A 23,533-nucleotide genomic window follows, 5' to 3' on the forward strand; every position below is an offset into this window, starting at 1 on the left:
TATGTTTCTATGTTTCTATATACAATGGAACTCTTTGAAGGAGATTAGCCATCAGAAGTTTTGGGTTCATAAATTCCCTTTAGGAATACAGCTAGTTAGGTATATGCCTAAATCTGTGCCATAAAAGCAATTGAACTGGGGAGAAATCAAGCATTTGCTTTTGGGTGAAATCGAGAAACTATTTGATCAAACGTTAAGCACTTGCTTCATCACCATGAGCTATCAAGCAGTGCCAGGGCAGCATTTGGCATGTTTTGGGTGACAAGCAAAATAAAGCTTGTGTTCAATTTTTTGGATAGTGTAGTTTTAATTAATGTGAGTCTTTACATTTGTTAGTCATCATGACAATGTTATGATTATGTTCTTCTGAGAAAAAGTAGTAATTAACATCAAATTGTAACAAAAAGCATGATTAGGCAGCTTTGATCTTGATTCTGCTTGGAAGCCTATAATTCTATGATAGGCAGGCCTCAGTTGGAGAGCTATTATTTGATGAGAAGGCCTGATCGAGTGAAGCTGCAAGGGAAGGGGGAAAAAAACAGTTTGTATAAAGGACATTATAGTTGGTGAGAATAGTATGTGTTTGAAGAGAACCTCTGAATAACCCATTTGTAGAATAAGGTTTGCAAAGGAAACTGTTGGGGCTGAGAGGAGATGAGAAATTGTGTTCAAGATAAACATTGAAACATAGAAATTAGGTGCAGGAGCAGGCCATTCGGCCCTTCGAGCCTGCACCGCCATGCAATAAGATCATGGCTGATCATTCAACCTCAGTACCCCTTTCCTGTTTTCTCTCCATACCCCTTGATCCCTTTGACCGTAAGGGCCATATCTAACTCCCTTTTGAATATATCTAACGAACTGGCCTCAACAACTTTCTGCGGTAGAGAATTCCACAGGTTAACCACTCTCTGAGTGAAGAAGTTTCTCCCCATCTCGGTTCTAAATGGCTTACCCCTTATTCTTAGACGGTGACCCCTGGTTCTGGAACTTCCCAGCAACGGGAACGTTCTTCCTGCTTCTAACCTGTCCAATCCCGTCAGAATTTTATATGTTTCTATGAGATCCCCTCTCATTCTTCTAAACTCCAGTGGATACAAGCCCAGTTGATCCAGTCTCTCCTCATATGTCAGTCCTGCCATCCCGGGAATCAATCTGGTGAACCTTCACTGTACTCCCTCAATAGCAAGAACATCCTTCCTCAGATTAGGGGACCAAAACTGAACATAATATTCCAGGTGTGGCCTCACCAAGGCTCTGTACAACTGCAGTAAGACCTCCCTGCTCCTATTCTCAAATCCTCTAGCTATGAAGGCCAACATGCCTTTTGCCTTCTTCACCACCTGCTGTACCTGCATGCCAAACTTCAATGACTGATGTACCATGACACCCAGGTCTCACTGCACCTCCCCGTTTCCTAATCTGTCACCATTCTGTCTTTCTGTTTTTGCCACCAAAGTGGATAACCTCACATTTATCCACATTATACTGCATCTGCCATGCATTTGCCCACTCACCTAACCTGTCCAAGTCACCCTGCAATCTCTTAGCACAGCACACACCGCCACCCAGCTTAGTGTCATCTGCAAACTTGGAGATATTACATTCAATTCCTTCATCTAAATCATTGATGTATATTGTAAATAGCTGGGGTCCCAGCACAGAACCCTGCGGCACCCCACTGGTCACTGCCTGCCATTCTGAAAGGAAACTAGGAGGGCTAAGCATTAGGGGTAAATATAGGAAAGCTAGGAGAGTGGGGAGCTGGCTGGACAAGGCTATTTAAGGCAATATATCATGAGAAAGCTGTGTGAAAGATGCTACGAATGAACAGCTGGACTTTCGAAAATAGACATGGTAAGTTATTTGTATTGTTAGAGAATGGGCCTGTAGATTAAACGCTCACTGAGGTTGCTAGTAATTACATCAGGGGACTAAGAATTCTTCTAGTCACTTATTTGTTACAATATTATGGGCTCAATTTTCCCCAAGCCCGTTTTCTGACATATTGCCAGGTCCAGAAATGCACCAGAAAAACATGTCCAAACTTTCTCCGATGTTTCTGCTGTAATCCGGACCCACGCAGTGTGGCAAGTCACCTCGGGGGGGCGGCAATGTGGAGCCTATGGTCTGCACCGAAAAATGCAGTCGGGCCTTCTGCGCATGCGCGGGGAAAAAAAACTCAGGCTCTTGATGCCGCTGAAGTGGCTCCGAGTTGGCAATCGGCCATTTTTAAAGAGCAAATTGTGTGTGTGCCAGAAGGAGTGCTGTGTGTTGAAAAATCGCACCTGCATGCAGAAGCAGTGCTGTGTGTGTCTGTGAGCAGCTGCAGCAGTACAAGATGCAATGCGGATCAAGGACCAAGGATTTCTTGCTGGAAGAAGTGGAGACACTAGTTACTGTGATTGGGAACAGATAGCAGGAGCTGGATACCAGCAGAGGTCACATAAAAGTTCCCCCAAAAGAAATGAAGAAACGCCGGAACCAAGTTGCAGAAGATTATTGTGCAGTGGTGAACACCAAGAGATCTGGAAGCCAATGTAAATAGAAATGGCAGGACCTTGGTCAAGTGGTTAGTGTAAGTAATATTTTCATTTATTCAATGCAATTGTAAATGTGACTAGCTGTATATGTCCCACCCAGCAGAAAGCCAACCTCTTTAAAAGGGTGCATTTTCATCTTTGCAGAGGAAATTGGCCCACAATAAAACGGAAAGAACTCAAACAGGAGGAGGCCCGCAAATCTGCAGCCACTGACACCCTTGGAAGAGAGGGTCACTGCTTTTATGGGTCCTGTGTGGAAAAAAACAATCAGTACTGCACAAGCTGAGCCCACACTCGAGGGAGAGGGTAAGTCCTGAAAATTCATCATGGCCCTTCAAATCAATCTCTGCCTGGCCTGCTATGTGTGATCCTACTCATGCCACCCATCCTGCCCCCTCCTCTGCTGCTAACCATTTGACTGTTCTGTTATATTTTGCAGAACCTGAGGCCAATCCTGAAGATGCAAAAGAAGATTCCGACACGGACGAGCCTGAAGAAGAGAACAACCCTCCAGACCAACATGTGGTGAGGGGGAGGGGATGGAGATGGATGAAGCTCCCACTGTTGTACTGACTGGAGGAGGTGCCGCCGACAGCCCTTTCCATGACTTGTGGTTTGAGTGTTGGTGGGACTTTCCATGGTTTTGCACCTTCCGAGGTTGCGGATTCCATTGTTGGGTTACAGAAAGTCACACCCAGGGCCCCATCATCCCAGGCTACGGGTTCCATTGTTGGGGTGCAACGAGGCACACCCAGGGCCCCACAGTCCGAGGCTGCGGGTCCCAGTGGGATTCAGCGAGGCACATCCAGGGCCCCACAGTCTGAGGCTGCGGGTCCCAGTGGGATTCAGCGAGGCACATCCAGGGCCCCACAGTGCGAGGCTGCAGGTCCCAGTGGGATTCAGCGACGCACACGCAGGGCCCCACAGTCCGAGGCTGCGGGTCCCAGTGGGATTCAGCGAGGCACATCCAGGGCCCCACAGTCCGAGGCTGCGGGTCCCAGTGGGATTCAGCGAGGCACATCCAGGGCCCCACAGTGCGAGGCTGCAGGTCCCAGTGGGATTCAGCGAGGCACATCCAGGGCCCCACAGTCCGAGGCTGCGGGTCCCAGTGGGATTCAGCGAGGCACATCCAGGGCCCCACAGTGCGAGGCTGCGGGTCCCAGTGGGATTCAGCGAGGCACACCCAGGGCCCCACAGTCCGAGGCTGCGGGTCCCAGTGGGATTCAGCGAGGCACATCCAGGGCCCCACAGTCCGAGGCTGCGGGTCCCAGTGGGATTCAGCGAGGCACACCCAGGGCCCCACAGTCCGAGGCTGCGGGTCCCAGTGGGATTCAGCGAGGCAGACCCAGGGCCCCACAGTCCGAGGCTGCGGGTCCCAGTGGAATGCAGCGAGGCACACCCAGGGCCCCACAGTCCGAGGTTTCGGGTCCCAGTGGGATGCAGTGAGGCACACCCAGGGCCCAATCGTCCGAGGCTGTGGGTCCCAGTGGGATGCCGCGAGGCAGACCCAGGGTGAGGGGAAGGAGAACTCGACCACACTCTCCTGAGATGCAGGATGCATCAGATGTGGTTCAGAAGATGTCATTGAGTGCGGAGAGCATTGACCTTACCCGATCACTCCTGGACACCATCAGTGGGGTGAGTGATGAGGTAGCGGGACTGTCGAGAGAAGTAACAACACTCACCGGGACCATCAGTGAGGGAATAGTGTCCATGAGGGAGGGAGTGACAGAGGTAGTGCAAAGCACGGCAATGGCCCCGAGGGAGGGAATGTCAGAGGTAGTGCAAACCACGACACTGGCAATGAGTGAAGTAATAGCAGGGGTAGTACATACCATCAGGGAGGGAATGTTTCAGTCCGCTGAGATACTGTCAGGGTGCATGAGGGAGGGCATGTGTGAGTTAGTTGCTGCAATAAGGGAACACGCCCAGACCCCGCGCCCATTGACAGAATCAACTGCCACTCCCACTGCAATCCCCACACCAGCCTCTGAAGAGCCCCAAGCCGGGCCCTCCACATTGCTGTCTGATGCTGACGCCCCCCACCATCAAGAGGTGCTCAGTACCCGAGATGTTAGAAGGAATAAGCTTGGTACCGAGCCCTAAATCATTGCGCTACCTCCTGCGGGCAGGAGTGATGGAGAGTCCAAGCGCAGCGGGCGGTCGGTCTTACACTAAGGGGGATGAGAGATGGGGGCAGCCTTTCTTTGCTGCTGTTGTTGTTGTTGTTATTATTATTGTTACTGTTGCAACTGTTCTCAAATTAAAAGTTTTTTGTAAGTTATGTAAATTTACAAGTTTATAAGTGATCTTAAAGTTTTTAAGTGATCTTAAAGAGTCATATTAAAATAAAGTTTGATACAAGAATAATTTATTAAAGTTAAGTTGAGTACATTGTAAACTTTTGAATAAAATATATTTTACATTAAAACTGAATCATGTTCCATTAACACAACACAACATTATGGAACAGTGCCAAACAATCAACATGTCCATGTGGAATAGTTGTCGCTGAGCCTTCAGGCATCAATAAAGCGTTCACAGATGAGCTGCTGGCGCAAGGCTCGAGCAGTCGTTAAAGGAGCACAATGGCCCGCCCTCCTCCGCCGTCGTGCTCCAGCCTCAGGCACTTGCATGGTTTCCTCATCCTCATCATCATCCTCCTCCTCCACCTCCTCCCCATCCTCCTCCTGCTCATCACCTGCATCTTCCACATCATTATCATCAGCCACTCTCACCGTAGATGGGCCTTCCACTACCAGGTGTTGCTGCCTCATGATGGCTAAATTATGCAGCATGCAGCACACAACAATGAACTGACCAACAGTCTCGGGGAGTACAGCAAGTAGCTTCCGGAATGGTCCAGGCATCGGAAACGCTGTTTCAAGATGCCAATGGTCCTCTCTATAATGCTCCGTATTGCAATGTGCGACATGTTGTATTGACGGTCAGCTTCCGTCCGGGTTACGTGTAGGGGCATCATGAGCCAGGTGGCCAGGCCATACCCTTTGTCTCCTAGTAGCCAGCTCTGCCCTTCTGGCTGCTGCTGAAACATGGCAGATATAATGCTGTCGCGTAAGATGAATGCATCATGGGTGCTCCCAAGGTATCTTGCATCGACTGACATGATGCGATGCATGTCATCACACACAAGCTGCACATTAAGGGAGTGGAAGCCTTTTCTATTCCTGTACATCTCGGAATCTTACAAAGGTGCTCGTAAGGCGATGTGGGTACAATCAATGCAGCCCTGTACCTTTGGGAAGCCAGCAATCCTTGAGAAGCTCACAGCCCTGTCATGAATTGCTTGGCCAGACAAGGGGATCTCGATGAAGTCATTCCTCCACGCATACAGTGCAGCCATGACCTGGAGAATGGAGACATGTGTTGCACGTTGAAGAGATAGCGCACACTTCGCCAGTTGTAGCTTGAAACGATCCGGAGGCATAGAATGAAAGTGCAGCTGTGTGAATGAAAGTGTGGCCCCGAGTGACTGCCGGTCAGTATGCTCCCTTCCCTGCTGAGCCTCTCCGGTCCCTGAGTGAGTGCTGGCCCTGGCCCGCTGTGGTGCAAGCATTGGCGGAAAACCCATGCGAAACAGGTGTAAGCAGCTGAACTATCTGGCCACTATCTGGAGAAATACCACCAACGATGTCTCCGCAAGATCCTACAAATCTCCTGGGAGGACAGAAGCACCAACATTAGCGTCCTCGACCATGCAGTGAAACACTGACCACACTTGATCAGCTCTGCTGGGCAGGCCACATTGCCCACATGCCTGACACGAGACTCGCAAAGCAAGCGCTCTTTGGAACTCCTTCATGGCAAACGAGCCAAAGGTGGGCAGTGAAACGTTACAAGGACACCCTCAAAGCCTCCCTGATAAAGTGCAACATCCCCACTGACATCTGGGAGTACCTGGCCAGAGACCGCCCTAAGTGGAGGAAGTGCATCCGGGAGGGTGCTGAGCACCTCGAGTCTCATTGCCGAGAGCGTGCAGAAATCAAGCGCAGGCAGCGGAAAGAGCATGCAGCAAATCTGTCCCACCCTCCCTTATCCTCAACAACTATCTGTCCACCTGTGACAGGGACTGTAGCTCTCATATTGGACTGTTCCACCACCTAAGGACTCATTTTAAGAGTGGAACCAAGTCTTCCTCAATTCCGAGGGACTGCCTATGATGATGATGATATCTGGCCACTTCCATGCAGCCTTTAAAAGTGCAGTTCAGCCTGCACTCTTAAGCACTGAACTGGGGGACAAATAAGTATGGGTATGGTTGGGGATGGGTGCTACCATACCATCCAGAAATGTAACTTGGCATTGAGAGCCAAGTTCATAAGAAATAGGAGCAGGAGTAGGCCATTTGGCCCCTTGAGCCTGCTCCGCCATTTAATAAGATCATGGCTGATCTGATCATGCATTCAGCTCCACTTCCCTGCCCGCTCCCCATAACACAGTATTCCCTTATCGCTCAAAAATCTGTCTATCTCTGCCTTAAATATATTCAATGACCCAGCCTCCACAGCTCTCTGGGTTAGAGAATTCCAAAGATTTACAACCCTCTGAGAGAAGAAATTCCTCCTCATCTCAGTTATAAATGGGTGACCACTTATTCTGAAACTATGCCACCTAGATCTAGATTCCTCTATAAGTGGAAATATCCTCCCTCCTTCAAGCCCCCTCATTATCTTTTATGCTTCAATAAGATCACCTCTCATTCTTCTGCACTCCAATGAGTAGAGGCCAAACCTACTCAACCTATCTTCATAAGTCAACCCCTCATCTCGAGAATCAACCTAGTGAACCTTCTCTGAACTGCCTCCAATGCAAATATATCGTTTCTTAAACAAGGAGACCAAAACTGTACGCAGTACTCTAGGTGTGCCCTCACCAATACCCTGTACAGTTGTAACAGGACTTCTCTGCTTTTATACTCCCTTGCCCTTGCCATAAATGTCAACATTCCATTTGCCTTTCTGATTACTTGCTGTACCTGCATACTAACTTTTTGTGTTTCATGCACAAGGACCCCCAGGTCCCTCTGTACTGCAGCATTTTGTAATTTTTCTACGTTTAATTAATAATTTGCTTTTTTATTTTTTCTGCCAAAGTGAATAACCTCACAATTTCCCATATTATAATCCATCTGCCAAATTTTTGCCCATTCACTTAGCCTGTCTATATCCATTTTGCAGATGTTTTGTGTCCTTCTCACAGTTTGCGTTCCCACCCATCTTTGTATCATTAGCAAACTTGGCCACATTACACTCGGTCCCTTCATCCAAGTCATTAATATAGATTGTAAATAGTTGAGGCTCCAGCACCGATCCCAACTGTTTGCCAACCGGAAAATGACCCATTTATCCCGACTCTGTTTTCTGTTAGTTAGCCAAGCCTCTATCCATGCTGGTATATTACCCCCACCCCCGTGAACTTTTATCTTGTGCAGTAATCTTTTATGTGGTGCTTTATTGAATGCCTTCTGGAAATCCAAATACATCACATCCACTGGTTCCCCCTGCTCGTTACATCCTCAAAGAACTCCAGCAAATTTGTTAAATATGATTTCTATTTCATAAAACCATGCTTGACTGAATTATGCTTTTCCAAATGTCCTGCTCCTGCTTCCTTAATAATGAACTCCAGCATTTTCCCAACGACAGATGTTAGGCTAACTGGTCTACAGTTTCCTGCTTTCTGTCTGCCCCCTTTTTTAAATAGGAGCATAATATTTGTGGTTTTCCAATCCGCTGGGACCTCCCCAGAATCCAGAGAATTTTGATAGATTACAACCAATGCATCCACTATCTCTGCAGCCACTTCTTTTAAGACCCTAGGATGCAAGCCATCAGGTCCAGGGGACTTGTCCACCTTTAGTTCCATTATTTTACCGAGTACTTCTTCTTTAGTGATAGTGATTGTTTTAAGTTCCTCCGTCCCTTTAGCCCCTTGATTATCCACTATTGGGATGTTTTTAGTGTCTTCTACCGTGAAGACTAATACAAAATATTTCTTCAAAGTCTCTCCCATTTCAATATTCCAAATTATTAATTCCCCAGTCTCATCCTCTAAGGGACCAACATTTACTTTAGCCACTCTTTTCCTTTTTATATACCTGTAGAAACTCTTACTAGCTATTTTTATATGTCTTGCTAGTTTACTTTCACAATCTATCTTCCCTCTCTTTATTATTTTTTTAGTCGTTCTTTGCTGGTTTTTAAAAGTTTCCCAATCCTCTGGCCTCCCACTAATCTTGGCCACTTTGGATGCCATTGTTTTCAATTTGATACCATCCTTTATTTCCTTAGTTAACCACGGATGGTTGTTCCTTTTCTTCTCATTGGAATATATTTTTGTTGAGAGTTATGAAATATTTCCTTAAATGTCCTCCACTGCTCATCATCAACTGTCCCACACTCTGGACTCAATTTTCCCCAGTGCCATTTTTTGGCGTACTGCAAGAGTTACGCCCGTTTTTTTTGGCCCTGACTACTCCAAAAAAAAGCTAGCAAGTTTCCCCGTTCTAATTTTTGAATTTGGCACCACGCAACCTGTCCTTTAATTTCGGGGGGGGGGGGGGGAGGGGGTGGAGCCTAATGTCTGCGCCAAAAAAAACAATGCCCCCACTTTTGCACCTGAACAAAAAAAAGGACATTTTTGACGTGATTGCTATGGGCGCGCATGCCCAGTATAGCTCCCAGTCTGCATTCGGCCATTTTAAAAGAGCCAGTTGCGTGTGAGAACTTTAATTCTCATTGGAAAAATCAGAGCTGCAATACAAGATGCAACGCGGCTCAAGGACCTAGAATTTCTTACAGGATGAAATGGGGGCACTAGTTTCTGTAATTGAGGCCAGATGGAATGAGCTGGACACCAGCAGAGGTCACATAAAAGTTTCACCAAATGAACTGAAGAAACACTGGAACCAACTTGCAGAAGATTACTGTGCAATGGTGACCACCACGAGATCTGGAGGCCAGTGCAAAAAGAAGTGGCAGGACCTTGGTCAAGTAGTTAGTGTAAGTAATATTTTCATTTATTCAATGGAATTGCAAGTAAATGTGACCATCTGTATATGTCCCACCCAGCAGAAAGACACCCTCTCTAAGAAGTTAGATTTTCATCTTTACAGAGGAAGGTGGCACACAACAAAAGGGAAAGAACTCGAACAGGAGGCGGCCCGGCAAATCTGCATCCACTGACACACTTGGATGGGTCCTGCCTGGAGAAAAGCAATCACCACTGCACAAGCTGGACCTACACTCGAAGGAGAGGGTAAGTCCTGCAAATTCCACAGTCTGACTTTCCTAAATGTTAAGTACTGCGCGGGCTAGCCATGCTTCGGTTCATGGGGATGTCTCCATCAGCTACACTTCGGCTGATGTAAAGTGCTATCATTCATCGTGGTCCTTCAAATCAGCCTGCTGCCTGCGCTGTGTGAGCCTACTCATGCCACCCACCCTGCCCCCTCCTCTGCTGCTTACCATTTGTCTGTTCTGTTATATTTTGCAGAATGTGAAGCCAACCCTGGCGAGGCTGAAGCCGATGCAGAAGAAGATTCGCACATGGATGAGCCTGAAGAGGAGAACATCTTCCAATCTCACCTTCCAGACCATGAGGGGGAGGGGGAGGTGATGGATGAAGCCCCCACTATTGTACTCATTCTGGAGGAGGTGAAGGTGCTGCCCATTGAGGTGCCAGGCCCTTTCCTGAGTGATACGAGCGTGGGTGGGATATTCCATGGTTTCTCACAGTCTGAGGCTGGGGATTCCAGTGGGGAGCAGTGAGGCACACCTAGGGCCCCATCATCCGAAGCTGCGGGTCCTAGTGGGATGCAGCAAGGCACACCCAGGGCCCCACCGTTAGAGGCTGCAGGTCCCAGTGGGATGGAGCGAACCACAACCAGGGTGAGGAGGGGAAGGAGAGCTCGATAGCGCTCTCCTGAGATGCAGGATCTAACAGATGTGGTTCAGATGATGGCAATGAATGTGGAGAGCATTGATCTCACTCCTGGACACCATCATTGGGGTGGGTGATGAGGTATCGGGACTGTCGGGAGAAGTAACAACTCTCTCACGAGAAATGGGAATACATGAGGGAGGGAATGTCGCAGACAGCTGATACAATGTCGGTGAACATGAGGGAAAGAGTGTTGAAGCACTGTTGGTGAACATGAGGGTGGGAATATCACAGGTAGCTAAAACACTGTCGGCGAACATGAGGGAGGGAATGTCGGAGTTAGCTGCTGCAATAAGGGAGCATGCCCAGACCCCACGTCTATTGACAGAATCTCCAGACCAACCTCTGAAGAGGCCCAAGTCGGGCCTTCCACATTACCGCCTGCCCCCCTCCAGCACCCCCCACTCCACCCCATCAAGAAGTGCGCATTACCCAAAATGTTCAAAAGAATAAGCTTGGTACCAACCCAAGAAACGCTGCGCCACCGCCTGTGGACAGGGGTGGTGGAGTCACCAAGACCAAGCACAGTGGGCGGTATTAGAATAAGGTGGAGGAGAGATGGGTGCAGCCTTTCTTTGCTGCTGCTGCTGTTGTTGTTATTATTATTGTTGTTACAGTTGTAACTGTTCTCAAATTAAAAGTATTTTGTAAGTAATATAAATTTACAAGTTTAAAAGTTTGTACGTGATCTTAAAGCTTTTAAGTGATCTTAGAGTTTGTAATTGATCTTAAAGTTTGTAAGTGATCGTAACTGAAAACTTTAAAGTTTGATACAAGAATATTTTTATTAAAGTTAAGTTAAGTACAAACAAAAACTTTTGAATAAAATATATTTTAAATTATAACTGAATCATTTCTATTATTTGTTCCATTATTAACACAACTTTTTGAAGTAAAGAAGAATAATTTCCATTATTTGTTCCATTAATACAACACAACATTACGGAACAGGTCCAAACAGTAAACCTGGTCCATGTGGAATAGTTGCCGCTGAGCCTTCAGGCAGCAAAGCGTTCACGGATGAGCTGCTGGCACAAGGCTTGAGCAGCCGTTAATTGGGCCCGCCCTCCTCCGCCAAGTTCAGGTAGTTGCATGGCTTCGTCGTCCTCCTCCTCTTCCTCCTCCTCCTCCTCCTTGTCATCTGCATCTTCCAGGATACACACTATGAACTCTTCCTCAAGGCTACATTGGCCAATTTGATTTGTCCAATCGATATGAAGATTAAAATTGCCTAATATTATTATTATTATTTTTACAAGCCTCCATTATTTCTTGATTTATACTCCGTCCAATAGTGTAGCTATTGTTAAGGGGCCTATAGACTACACCCACCAGTGACTTTTTCCCCTTATTATTCCTTATCTCCACCCAAACTGATTCAACATCTTGATCTTCTGAGCCAATATCGTTTCTCACTAACGCACTGATCTCATCCTTTATTAACAGAGCTACCCCACCTCCTTTTCCTTTCGTCTATCCTTCCAAATTGTCAAATACCCCTGAATATTTAGTTCCCAGCCTTGGTCACCTTGCAACCATGTCTATGTAATGGCTATCAGATAATACCCATTTGTATCTATTTGTGCCGTCAACTCATCTATTTTGTTACGAATGTTGTGTGCATTCAGATAAAGAACTTAAAAAAAATGTTTTACCATTTTTCCCTGCTTTGACCCCACTTTCTAATACACTCTTATGTTTAGACATTCTGTCCCTTCCTGTAACGCTCTGGTTATCATTTCTCCCAGTGCTACCCTGCTCTATTGCCTTCTCCTTTCTCTTTGACTTTTTACATTTTCGCTCCCCCTCCCATTATTTAGTTTAAAGCCCCCTCTACAACCCTAGTAATTTGATTCACCAGGACTCTAGTCCCAGCATGTCTCGTTCCTCACCACTAGGTCTGCAGATCAATGCCTCAAAAGACTGTGACCTCACCAGGACTGGCAAGGTAGCACAGCGGACAAACTCTCTCTATTCTTCCTTTTACAGCATCAAATCTACACTTGGCACTCTGATTAAAGGCTGCTCTAACTCTGAATCCTGTACTATGGTTACATAGCTTCTCGGACACCAACTATTTGCATGCACAACCGAAAAGCCCTTTCTCCACTTTAACAGCCTAGACCACCACCTCTCTTACTTCACCTCTTTCATGCCAGTTGGGATGCACTCATCAACTGCTAGCCTTACCCTCATTTACTGTTCCTCCTTACAGAGCAAATTGGCAGACAATGCCCACCACTGGCAGGCCAGTGATGGGGGCATCCTCACCATCCAAATTACCTCACTAAAAACATTTCTTGCGCCGTTCCTGCATGGTACGTACGCTAGAAATGGTGAGGAAATTCAGTCTCAAATTCTACGATCAAGAAGAAGGCTACAACATCATATTGCCAGCGAGATGGGCAATAAATGTGGGTTTACACTCATAAATCAGGAAACATATTTTTAACAAGTACCGAGTATTGCAGATGGTAATTGTGCTGCAGATTGAACCTTATTTAAAATATTCTTCTTACAAATTCTTTATGGAAAATTTCCTTTTTTAATACTCTAATGCATTGTGACGCATGTGCACGGAAGATTAACATTTAACTAAAGAGGAAGTGATTCGTTGGGAATAAATTTTTAGTTTAGATTTGATTGAATATATTTTTTTTTCAAAATTATTGCTGACTGAAACTTTGTAAACCAATCATTTTTTTAATGGTTCAAAATAGTCATCATATTTTATTGGAGCTGACTTTTTTTCTACTTTAAAACTGAGGCACACCACCATCAAGATCTCATTGGAAAATACTTATACAAAGCTCTAAACTTCACCAGACTGCAAAGGTGACAATGTGTACTTAGTGATGAGAATGGCCTGGATTTTACGGGGGCTATGAAGATGAAGCGTACAGCATCGTAAGTGCCCCATAAGTTCTGAGTTTCTGCATGCGATACGCATGCATGAAAACCCAGAACTTGCAATCTGTCAAGTTTCTGTTTGACAAATCGTACGCATCCGCTGGAAATTGACATTTGCTCGCCCAGAGTTGGGCTGTTTACCCAACTACTGCTCAGCAAATACTCACCAAACCCTTGTGCCTTGTAAAAGCAGGTGTAAGGCCTTCTTTTAACAGCGTAAGGATTAAAATAAATGTTAACATATTTTCTTTTTAATCATTTAAACATTACCTTACATTTCGAATTAGTTTAGGTTATTTTTAGCCCGTTTAAAAATGTTTAAATTTATTTTTCAAAAAAATTTATTTTTATTTTAGATGTTTAATTAAATGGTATTTTAACTAATTTTGAACCTGTGATGATTTATTTTTATTTCAGTGTTGTGAAAATGTATTTTTCAGGGGATTCCTATTATGCTTATGGGGATTCCTATAAGCCTAATAGGAATGCACTTTGTGATTGGTTGGTCTGGCCCACATGATCCCAGGGACGCTTCCGAACTGCATGCACTCCTGGGATATGTGGGCCTTTAATCAGGTGTCGCCTGCAGGCCTAGGAGCGCGGGTCTTCGAAGGTCTGGGGCAATCAGATAGGTGCGGAATTTTCTTGCAGTTCAGAGGCGTTCGCCCTCGGCAAGCCTCCGACCGCAATTTCCCCCTCCATTGTTGCCTGACTTTTTCTCAATTTCAAGCCAGTCAAACCTATGAGGCTGGCAAAGTACTTTGTACTTATTGAGGTTTCATCTTCCCTGTGTTTGACCTCTGCCAATTTCATTCCAAGAAGACAAGCTTCGAGAGCAACCTGCTCTTTTCCATTTTACAATTCTGCACTTACTGGAGCCTTTCTTGGAAACTGTGATGGTGCTAGTCTGTGAATGCCCCCAAAAAATCATGGCTCTGCAGTTTGTTATGACTGGGCTAAAACGCATTAAATTCAGGCTGTGAAACTATTAAAATAAAGATCTGTCACAATGAAGTGTACAGTTAACGGGAGATTTTCAAAGTTGGATCAAGCACTGTTTGGTTTGTAACATTAGGTTGATACTGTTTTTGTCTGCAATCTTTTTTTTAAAAACCGAGCAGATTTGTTTCCAATTGTTACAAGGTGTCTGTTAGCAATGTTTTGACAAAGATTTGGACTGTGATACAGTGATATCTTCTTTTGTATCTGGCATGAAATCTGGAACTGTCTTCCGTCTATGACCTAGCATAATTAGCAATTTGAATTGATGTAAAATTCGGCTTCATTATTGGCTTCTGAGGTCCTAAAAAAGTATACCAGAGCTGGGAAGGTAGTGACAAGTAATCTGAGATTCTGCAAAAGGTATTATTTTTGAATCAAAGTAAATACTCTGCCAGTGAGGTCTAACTGGATCGGGGTAACCGGTTCCATTCCCGGAAGGGAGACAGTTGGGTTTTCATGACAATCAGGCAGCTTCTCTGATGTTAGCCCACCAATTATCAGATTGATTTAATTCAGTTTCGTCACCTTACTGAACATTGGGTTTTGGTATTCCTACAAATTTATGCCAAGGAACCAGACGAATCCTTAACACCCTCGCTTAACTTCTCACTAGGAATTGCCTGCATTTACCTCCCAGCGTAGATATGGGAGCAAATGACGTCGAACTGACGCTCACCGAACTGCCTTACATTTAACGTTTGGATTGAATTTGAAGTTATCTTGATCAGGATACCCACAAGCTACTGAGTGAATGAATTAATCTATTCAGCAAAGAAAAAGCCAGACAATGAATCGTGCTCCAACAACTATTTATTGACTAAAAGATCACAACTTAAAGTTAAACTTTGAGGCCTGGTGTTTCCTTTGCACTTGGTCGCAAACCAAATTACGTAGCTGAAAAATTTGGGTGTAAGTGAGCTATGCACGCAATTACAATGCACCCATGTCACCTCAGTCTTTTACAGCCATCCATCACACCCTCTGTCTAAACGAATATCCATCCACAAAACTGGCCACACACTCCCCCAACTCTCAAATGCGAGTATCCTCCAATTGTGCTTGTTTGGGGGCTCTCCTCACATTATGACCACATTTTCAGGTGCAGCAGGATAAAAAGTAATTTTTCTAGTCTTTTATTGCCATTTCTTGAGCGCTTTAAAAAATTTATTCTCACCGAAACCTGCTCTGTATTTTCTGTTTGTTTTAATGCATTTTTTATCACCTAAGTATAATTCACATTAAAAATGTAAAGTATGTTAAACATGCATGTGTCTAATCCAAATGAATGAGTTAAAATTTAGGTTTCACAAATAAAGAAATAAATGTGGGTTTGGCACTTTCCTTGTGCCCCGATTATTAACCCTGATTTACACCCATTTAAGTTTTGGCATATTTTAATAAGATTGGAAGGAATATTGGGCATAACCTGGTAATGGGGACATTGGCATTGGGTGCATTTTCGAGTGAAACTTCTGGGTAGGAAACTCCAGGCCACAGTGTATGAGCCATTAATAGATCCCAATGGACATAGGCAAAGTCATCTAGCAGTTTTAATAACAAATCATTAATTGGAAGTTACTTAATAAATGAGTAACAGAGTTTACACTGTATCACTGTAAATCAGCATTAATGGGCACTGAGTATTAATTATAGCAACAATTACAGTCTGAGCTGGTTGCAATTTGTGAGGTTATTTTTGGGTTAAATCCCTAAATAACTGACAAGTTAACAGCATTAGGTAGACAGTCTAGCGAATAACTCAGGGTCTGTGTGCATGAATAGCAAGATTCCAAGGTTATATAACCTTTTTATGGCTCAGTGGTAGCACTCTTGCCATTGAGTCAGAAAGTTGTGGATTCAAGTCCCACTCTAGCAACTTAAGCACATAATCTAGGGTAACACTTCAGTGTAGTACTGAGGGAGTGCTGCACTGTCGGAGGTGCTGTCTGTCAGATGAAGCATTAAAACAAGTTTCTGTCTAGTCTCTCATGTGGACGTAAAAGATCTCAAGGCACTATTCTCCCTGGCCAATATATATCCCTCAATCAACATTACTAAAACAGATTATCTGGTCATTATCTCACTGCTGCCTGTGGGTCCTGGCTGCGTGCAAATTGGCTGCTGAATTTATCACATTACATCAGTGATTACACTGCAAAAGGTACTTACTTGGCCATGAAGTGCTTTGGGAAGTCCTGTGGCGGTGAAAGGCACTATGGGCTCAAGTTTGTCCAACCCCTTTTTTGGCCGCACTTACCTTAAGTGCGCCGACTTTGCGCGCTGGAAACAGCGCCGGAAAAAAGTTGCCCCGTCCTGGCCGCTCTTCCGAGTCCCCGGAGTCCCAGCGTGGCATGCATTGTGAAGTGGGGGGCGGAGCAACAGGCCAGCACAGAAAACATTGCCGGCACCTGCGCGCATGCGCAGTGAAGTCTGCGTGCATGCTCCTGCCCTCCCAGCGTGTCCTGCGGGCTGTGAGCAGGACCCGATGCTCGCAGCCCCTATCCCCGGCCAAAGGGATGCTCGATGTTCGCCGCACCCTATCCCCAGCCGAGTGGCCTCCCGCGCTGGCCGGCCGGCCCACTCACTTCCCGGGCCAAGGTAGGACTTCAGTTTTATTTTTTATTCATTGATGGTTGTGCTTGAGAGTTTTGATTGCGGTGGGGGGGGGGGCGAGGGCATGAGGAGGAGGAGAGTTTTTGGGGGGGGGGAGTGCGAAAGAGAATTTTGGAGGGTGGGGAGAAAAAGTGTTTTGATGTGGGGGGGGGATCGTTTAAAAAAAAACTTCATTCTGGCATAAAGATAGGACTTCTATTTTTTATTTGTTATTGATTGATTGCTTATTACTTTTTGTGGCTTGTTTAGTGCTTTGTAAATCTTGGTGCTTTAAATATGCTAACCTGCGCTGATTTCTTAACTGCCCGCAAAGTTTTTCAGAGCTTGCCACATACGCTGACTTAAGTCGATTTGGAGTAAGTTTTAGCTGGCCAAAGTGGCATAAATGGCCAAAACTGGTGTAAGTGTCTGGGAAAGCCCCCTTTTGAAAAAAAAACTGAACTAAAATAAATCTTCCTAACTGACTTACTCTGGGGCAAATTTTTTTGGGAAAATGCATTTTTTAACTTACGCCAAAAAAAACAACTTACTCCAAAAAAATTGATGCAAGTCATGGCCAAAATTGGGCCCAATATAAGTACAACTCTTTCTTCTTCCTTCTTTATCCATTTGAAGAAAGAAATCTGATCACCTTCTTTCCCTGGGATGCAGAACTTAAGCTTCTGGAATGTCAACTTGATATACTCACTTAGATGGATGGCTTACCTGTTCCACTTGTATCTTTGGTACGAGCTGAACCCACCTTATGCACGAGCAACGATATCTGAGCTGTCTTGCCTTTCATCTTTCTTGATCTGAAACACTTGGACAGTTAATTAACGCACTTATCTGGCGAGTGTAGTCACAATTTAAACTCTAACCTTTGACTGTCCTTAAGGTACCTTATAGTGGCAAAAGTATCTTTCCCATCTGCTCGGCAAAGATTCTTCCAGATGAAGAAAGAGAGAATATTTTTCTAGCTTCCAAGAGAAGCTAAGATGGTTTAAGAAAGGCTCTGCTTCTATTACTACTTCCACAAGAAACTGCGTCCAGCAAAGATGAAGAGCATCTCCTACTACTGACTGCAGGGGTGCAAAGCCCTCTATTTTGATACATTAATTTCAAAGAGGAGCCTGTTTCATACAAGAAACCAACCTGTGACCCATCTATCAAAGGAGCGCATCCCTTTTCTGTGAATCAGCCCCAACTGTCCGAGTGACACATTTCTCAAAAGAGAAGGGTTCCATTTGTTGTCAAAACCTATTTAATAAACATCTTAAAGTCCTGGTGACATCTTTGAGTTGGTGAGGCGTGGATTCTTAAGGGTTTTGGGACTTTGGGAGCGAAATTCATTATCGCCCCGTTTGGGAACTTTGGAAAGCCGGGAAACTTAGCGCCAAGTGCTTCAGCTTTCAGAAAATTGGCAACAGCGCTCCAGGAAGGAAGTGGTGCACTAAATCAAACGGTCCACTTCCTTTTTGGAGCACTAAAGGACGCAGGTGGGGCGGAGACTTCAGCAGCGGTGCACACTGGGCCGTGCAGCGCTCTCACGTTCAATGGGCCCTTCCCTCCCTTAAAGGGAAGGACCATCACTGCAGGTTCTGCAATTTAAAAATCACCAACTTGGACCACCAAGGGAGCGGCGAAACTGTGCGATTAGCCCGGCACTCAAGCAGAGTGCTGAGCTGAACGATTGCGGGCAGGAAACCGCGAAGAAAGCGGCATCAACAAAGGGAAGTTTTTTTTCACTTACATCGGCTACCTCGCCTTTAATCATCACCCTGGTAACAGGCGACCACCGGTTCCATGCCTCCTGCAGCTGCTGGAGTTTTCGCCCGGTGTTGCTGCAGAGTGCGAAAGTGAATTTCGGGTCCGGGGTGCTAACGGAGCAATGTACACGACGATGACATCACGATCAACAATAATCATAGATGATTTTGATCTTCATATAGATTGGACAAATCAAATTGGCAAAGGTAGCCTTGCGGACAAGTGTATTCGGGATGGTTTCTTAGAACAATATGTTGTGGGACCAACCAGGGAGCAGGTTATTTTAGATCTGGTAATGTGCAATGAGATAGGATTAATTAATGATCTCATAGTAAAGGATCCTCTAGGGAAGAGTGATCATATCATGTTAGAATTTCAAATTCAATTTGAGAGTGAGAAACTTGGGCCTTAAACTAGTGTCCTGAACTTAAATAAAGGCAATTACGAAGGTATGAAGACAGAGTTAGCTAAAGTGGAATGGGGAACTAGATTAAAGGGGAAGATGGTAGATGAGCAGTGGAAGACATTTAAGGAGATATTTCATAATTCTCAGCAAAGATATATTCCAATGAGAAAAAAAGACTCTACGAAAGTTAAGGATGGTACCAAATTAAAAACAAAGGCACACAATGTTGGGAAGATTAGTGGTAGGCCAGAGGATTGGGAAATATTTATAAACCAGCAAAGGATGACTAAAAAATAACAGAGAGAGAAGATAGATTATGGGAGTAAACTAGCAAGAAATAGAAAAACAGACAGTAAGAGCTTCTACAGGTATATACAAAAGGAAGATAGTAGCTAAAGTAAACATTGGTGCCTTGGAGGATGAGACTGTGGAATTAACAATGGGAAACAGGGAAATGGCAGAGACTTTGAACAAATATTTTGTATCGGTCTTCATGGTAGAAGACACTAAAAGCATCCCAAAAAATATAGATAATCAAAGGGCTACAGGGAACGAGGAACTTAAAACAATCACTATCGCTAGAGAAAAAGTACTAGGCAAACTAGTGGGACTAAAGGTGGACAAGTCTCCTGGACCTGATAGTCTGAATCCTAGGGTCTCAAAAGAAGTGGCTACAGAGATAGCGGGTGCATTTATTGTAATCTACCAAAATTCCCTGGATTCTGGTGAGGTAGCAGTGGATTGGAAACCCACAAATGTAATGCCCCTATTCAAGAAAGGAGGGAGACAGAGATCATGAAATTATAGACCAGTTAGCCTAACATTTGTCATTGGGAAAATGCTGGAGTCCATTGTTAAGGAAGTAGTAACAGGAGATTTAGAAAATCATAATTCAGTCAAGCAGAGTCAGCATGGTTTTATGAAAAGGTAATCAAATTTGACAAATTTGCTGGAATTCTTTGAGGATGTAATGAGCAGGGTGGATAAGGGAAAACAGTATATGTCGAGTATTTAGATTTCCAGAAGACATTTGATAAGGTGCCACATAAAAGATAAGAGTTCCCGGTATTGGGGGTAATATATTAGCATGGATAGAGGATTGGCTAACAAACAGAAAACAGGGAGTCGGGATAAATGAATAATTCTCAGGTTGACAAACTGCAACTAGCGGGATGCCGCAGGGATCAGTGCTGGGGCCTCAAATATTTTACAAGCTATATTAATGACTTGGATGAAGAAACCGAGTATACTGTCACCAGATTTGCTGATGATACAAAGATAGGAGGGAAAGTAAGTTGTGAGAAGGACACAAAGAATCTGCAAAGTGATATAGGTAGGTTAAGTGAGTGGGCAAAAAATTGGCAGATGGAGTGTAATGTGGAAAAATGTGAGGTTATCCACTTCAGTAGCAAGAATAAAAAAGCAAACTATTACTTAAAAGGAGAGAGACTACAAAATGCTGTGGTACAGAGCGATCTGGGGGTCCTTATACATGAAACACAAAATGATAGCATGCAGGTACAGCAAGTACTTAGGATGGCAAATGGAATGTTGACATTTATTGCAAGGGAGATGGAATATAAAAGTAGGGAAGTCTTGCTACAACTGTTGGTGAGACCACACCTTGAATATTGCATACAGTATTTGCATTGAAGGCAGTTCAGAGAAGGTTGATTCCAGAGATTAAGGAGTTGACTTATGAAGAAAGGTTGAGCAAGTTGCACTCATAGGAGTTTAGAAGAATGGGAGATGATCTTATTGAAATAAGATTCTGAGGGTGCTTGATAGGATGGATGCAGAGAATATGTTTTCCCTCATGGAGGAATCTAAAACTAGGGGACATGGTTTCAGAATAAGGGGTCGCCCATTTAAAATGGAGATGAGGAGGAATTCCTTCTCTCAGAGGGTCGTGAATCTTTGGAATTCTCTACCCCAGAGATCTGAAGAGGATGGGCCATTGAATATATTTAAGGTGGAGCTAGACAGATTTTTGAACGATAGGGGAATCAAGGGTTATGGGGAGCTGGCAGGAAAGAGGAGTTGAGGTCAAGATCAGATCAGCCATGATTTTATTGAATGGCGGAGCAGGCTTGATGGGCCAAATAGCCTACACCTGCTTCTATTTCTTATGTTCTTATGATCTCCGGGCACAGGAGATCAGGGCGCAATGCTGTAGCACTGCCGCAAAACTCCCGCCCAATATGGCGGGACTCGATGTCAGCGCCACTCCTGGTTGCAAAGGCATTTGTGCCCCTTTGTCCAACCAATTTCTCCCCCATTTGTGTCTCATTCCCAGGTTATCCATCAAGGTGTCTTGCACAAATATGAAGAGATGTGATATGTTTATGTCTCACTCAGAGATTCTATCGAAGTCTGGGATAATGGTTTCTCATGCTACTAAAGAATGTCTGTTATAAAAACATGCCTTCATAGAGTAATTATCTTAGAAGCTCTATGGTTTAATTGCTTAAAAGCCTTTGTATCAGTACAGTATATAAAAAGACAGTTAATCATATATTCTTGGCTCATTCCATATTTTTTTTTAGCTGAAAATCATTATTTGAACATAATCTTTACTGAAGGCAGAGGGGGTGAAATTGCCCTGTGCTCTGACTGGGGCCAGTAACCTTTCAGGACCGGGACCTTTAGTACTCAGCGCGGAATTGCCCTACTGCACCTAAAATGAAGCGGAGCGCAATCTTCTGCGCTCCATTTCTTTTGGGGGTGGTAACCAGGGCGTGACTGGGGCAGGGAGAAGACCACTAGGTGGATGCTTCAACTCGCTTCAACACCCCTCCCCTTCGCTTGAAGGGGAGGGCCGCTGCACACTCTGCCCAGCTTCTGATGGTCTCCACTGGACCACCAGGGCAGCATGCAACCAGGCCGGCAGCCGGGCACTCAAGACGGAGTGCCGGGCTGCACAATGGCGGCCCGGACTATGCTAGGGCCGCCATCGTCGAGCCGACTCGAGAGTCAGCTGACAAAAATAAACGGCGTCCCGGGGCACTGGTGCCCTCCCCCTTAAGCCATGAGAGTGGATGTCGGCCAGCTTCATGACCCGTGAAGCTGGTGTTGACATCTGCCTGCACCAGCCTTGGCAGGACAATTACACCGCGAGACGATAAGGGGTCAGTGTAAGGCGGTGAGAGGTCGCCGCACAAGGCGATGATGTCATCGCCGGTTGTGGGGCTGCCCAGGGTGCTAATTGCTGCCATGGCAGCATCTCCACAAACTCCTGGGCAATTTCCCGGGAGGCAGTAGCACTCCCCTCACCCTGCCAAAAACTGTCTTGCCCCCGGTAGTGCCCCCCAGAGGCGCTAACGGGACTATTAAAAGGGGCCATTTCACCCCCAGAGACTTTAAACAAATATTTTGTATCTGTCTTCACAGTAGAAGACACAAAAAGCATAGCAAAAATATTGGGGAACCAAAGAGCTAATAAGAATGAGAAACGTAAAGTAATTAATATCAGTAGAGAAAAAGTATTTGAGAAACTAATGGGACTAAAAGCTAACAAATACCCTGGACCAGATGGCCTACATCCTAGGGTTCTAAAAGAGATGGCTGCAGAGATCGTGGATGCCATGTTTGTGATCTTCCAAAATTCCCTCGATTCTAGAACAGTCCCAACGGATTGGAAGGTAGCATATGTAACACCGCTATTCAAGAAAAGAGGGAAAGAGAAAACAGGGAACTACAGTCCAGTTAGCCTGACATCAGTCGTATGGAAAATGCTGGAATCCATTATCAAGGAAGTGGTAACAGGGCACTTAGAAAATCATAACATGATTAAACAGAGTCAACATGAAAGGGAAATCATGTTTAACAAATTTATTCGCGTTTTTTGAGAATGTAACTAGCAGGATAAATAAAGGAGAACCAGTGGATGTAATATATTTGGATTTCCAAAAGGCATTTAATTAGGTGCCACATAAAACGTTGCTATTCAAGATAAGGACTCATGGGATTGTAATATATTAGCATCGATAGAGGATTGGTTAACGGACAGAAAACAGAGAGTAGGGATAAATGGGTCATTTTCCGGTTGTCAGGCTGTAACTAGTGGGGTGCCGCAAGTATCAGTGCTTGGGTCTCAGCTATTTACAATCTATATTAATGACTTAGATGAAGGGACCAAGTGCAATGTATCCAGGTTTGCGGACGATACAAAGCTAGGTGGGAAAGTAGGCTGTGAGGAGGACGCAAGGAGCCTGCAAAGGTTTATAAACAGTTTAAGTGACTGGGCAATAAGGTGGCAAATGGAGTCTAATATGGGGAAATGTGAGGTTATTCAATTTGGTAGGAAGAATAGAAAAACAGAATGTTTGTTAAATGGTGAGAATTTATT

The 23,533-nt window shown here is 44.9% G+C and overlaps 1 protein-coding gene across 1 annotated transcript in view; it reads left to right on the forward strand.

The window, feature by feature from the left end:
• LOC139263108 (cadherin-related family member 2-like) overlaps positions 1-23,533 on the forward strand; it is a 273,421-nt gene that overhangs the window by 230,516 nt on the left and 19,372 nt on the right. The gene's annotated exons all lie outside the window — the stretch shown is intronic.

This window comes from Pristiophorus japonicus, chromosome 1, assembly GCF_044704955.1.
Source record: "Pristiophorus japonicus isolate sPriJap1 chromosome 1, sPriJap1.hap1, whole genome shotgun sequence".
NCBI classification, from domain to species: domain Eukaryota; kingdom Metazoa; phylum Chordata; class Chondrichthyes; family Pristiophoridae; genus Pristiophorus; species Pristiophorus japonicus.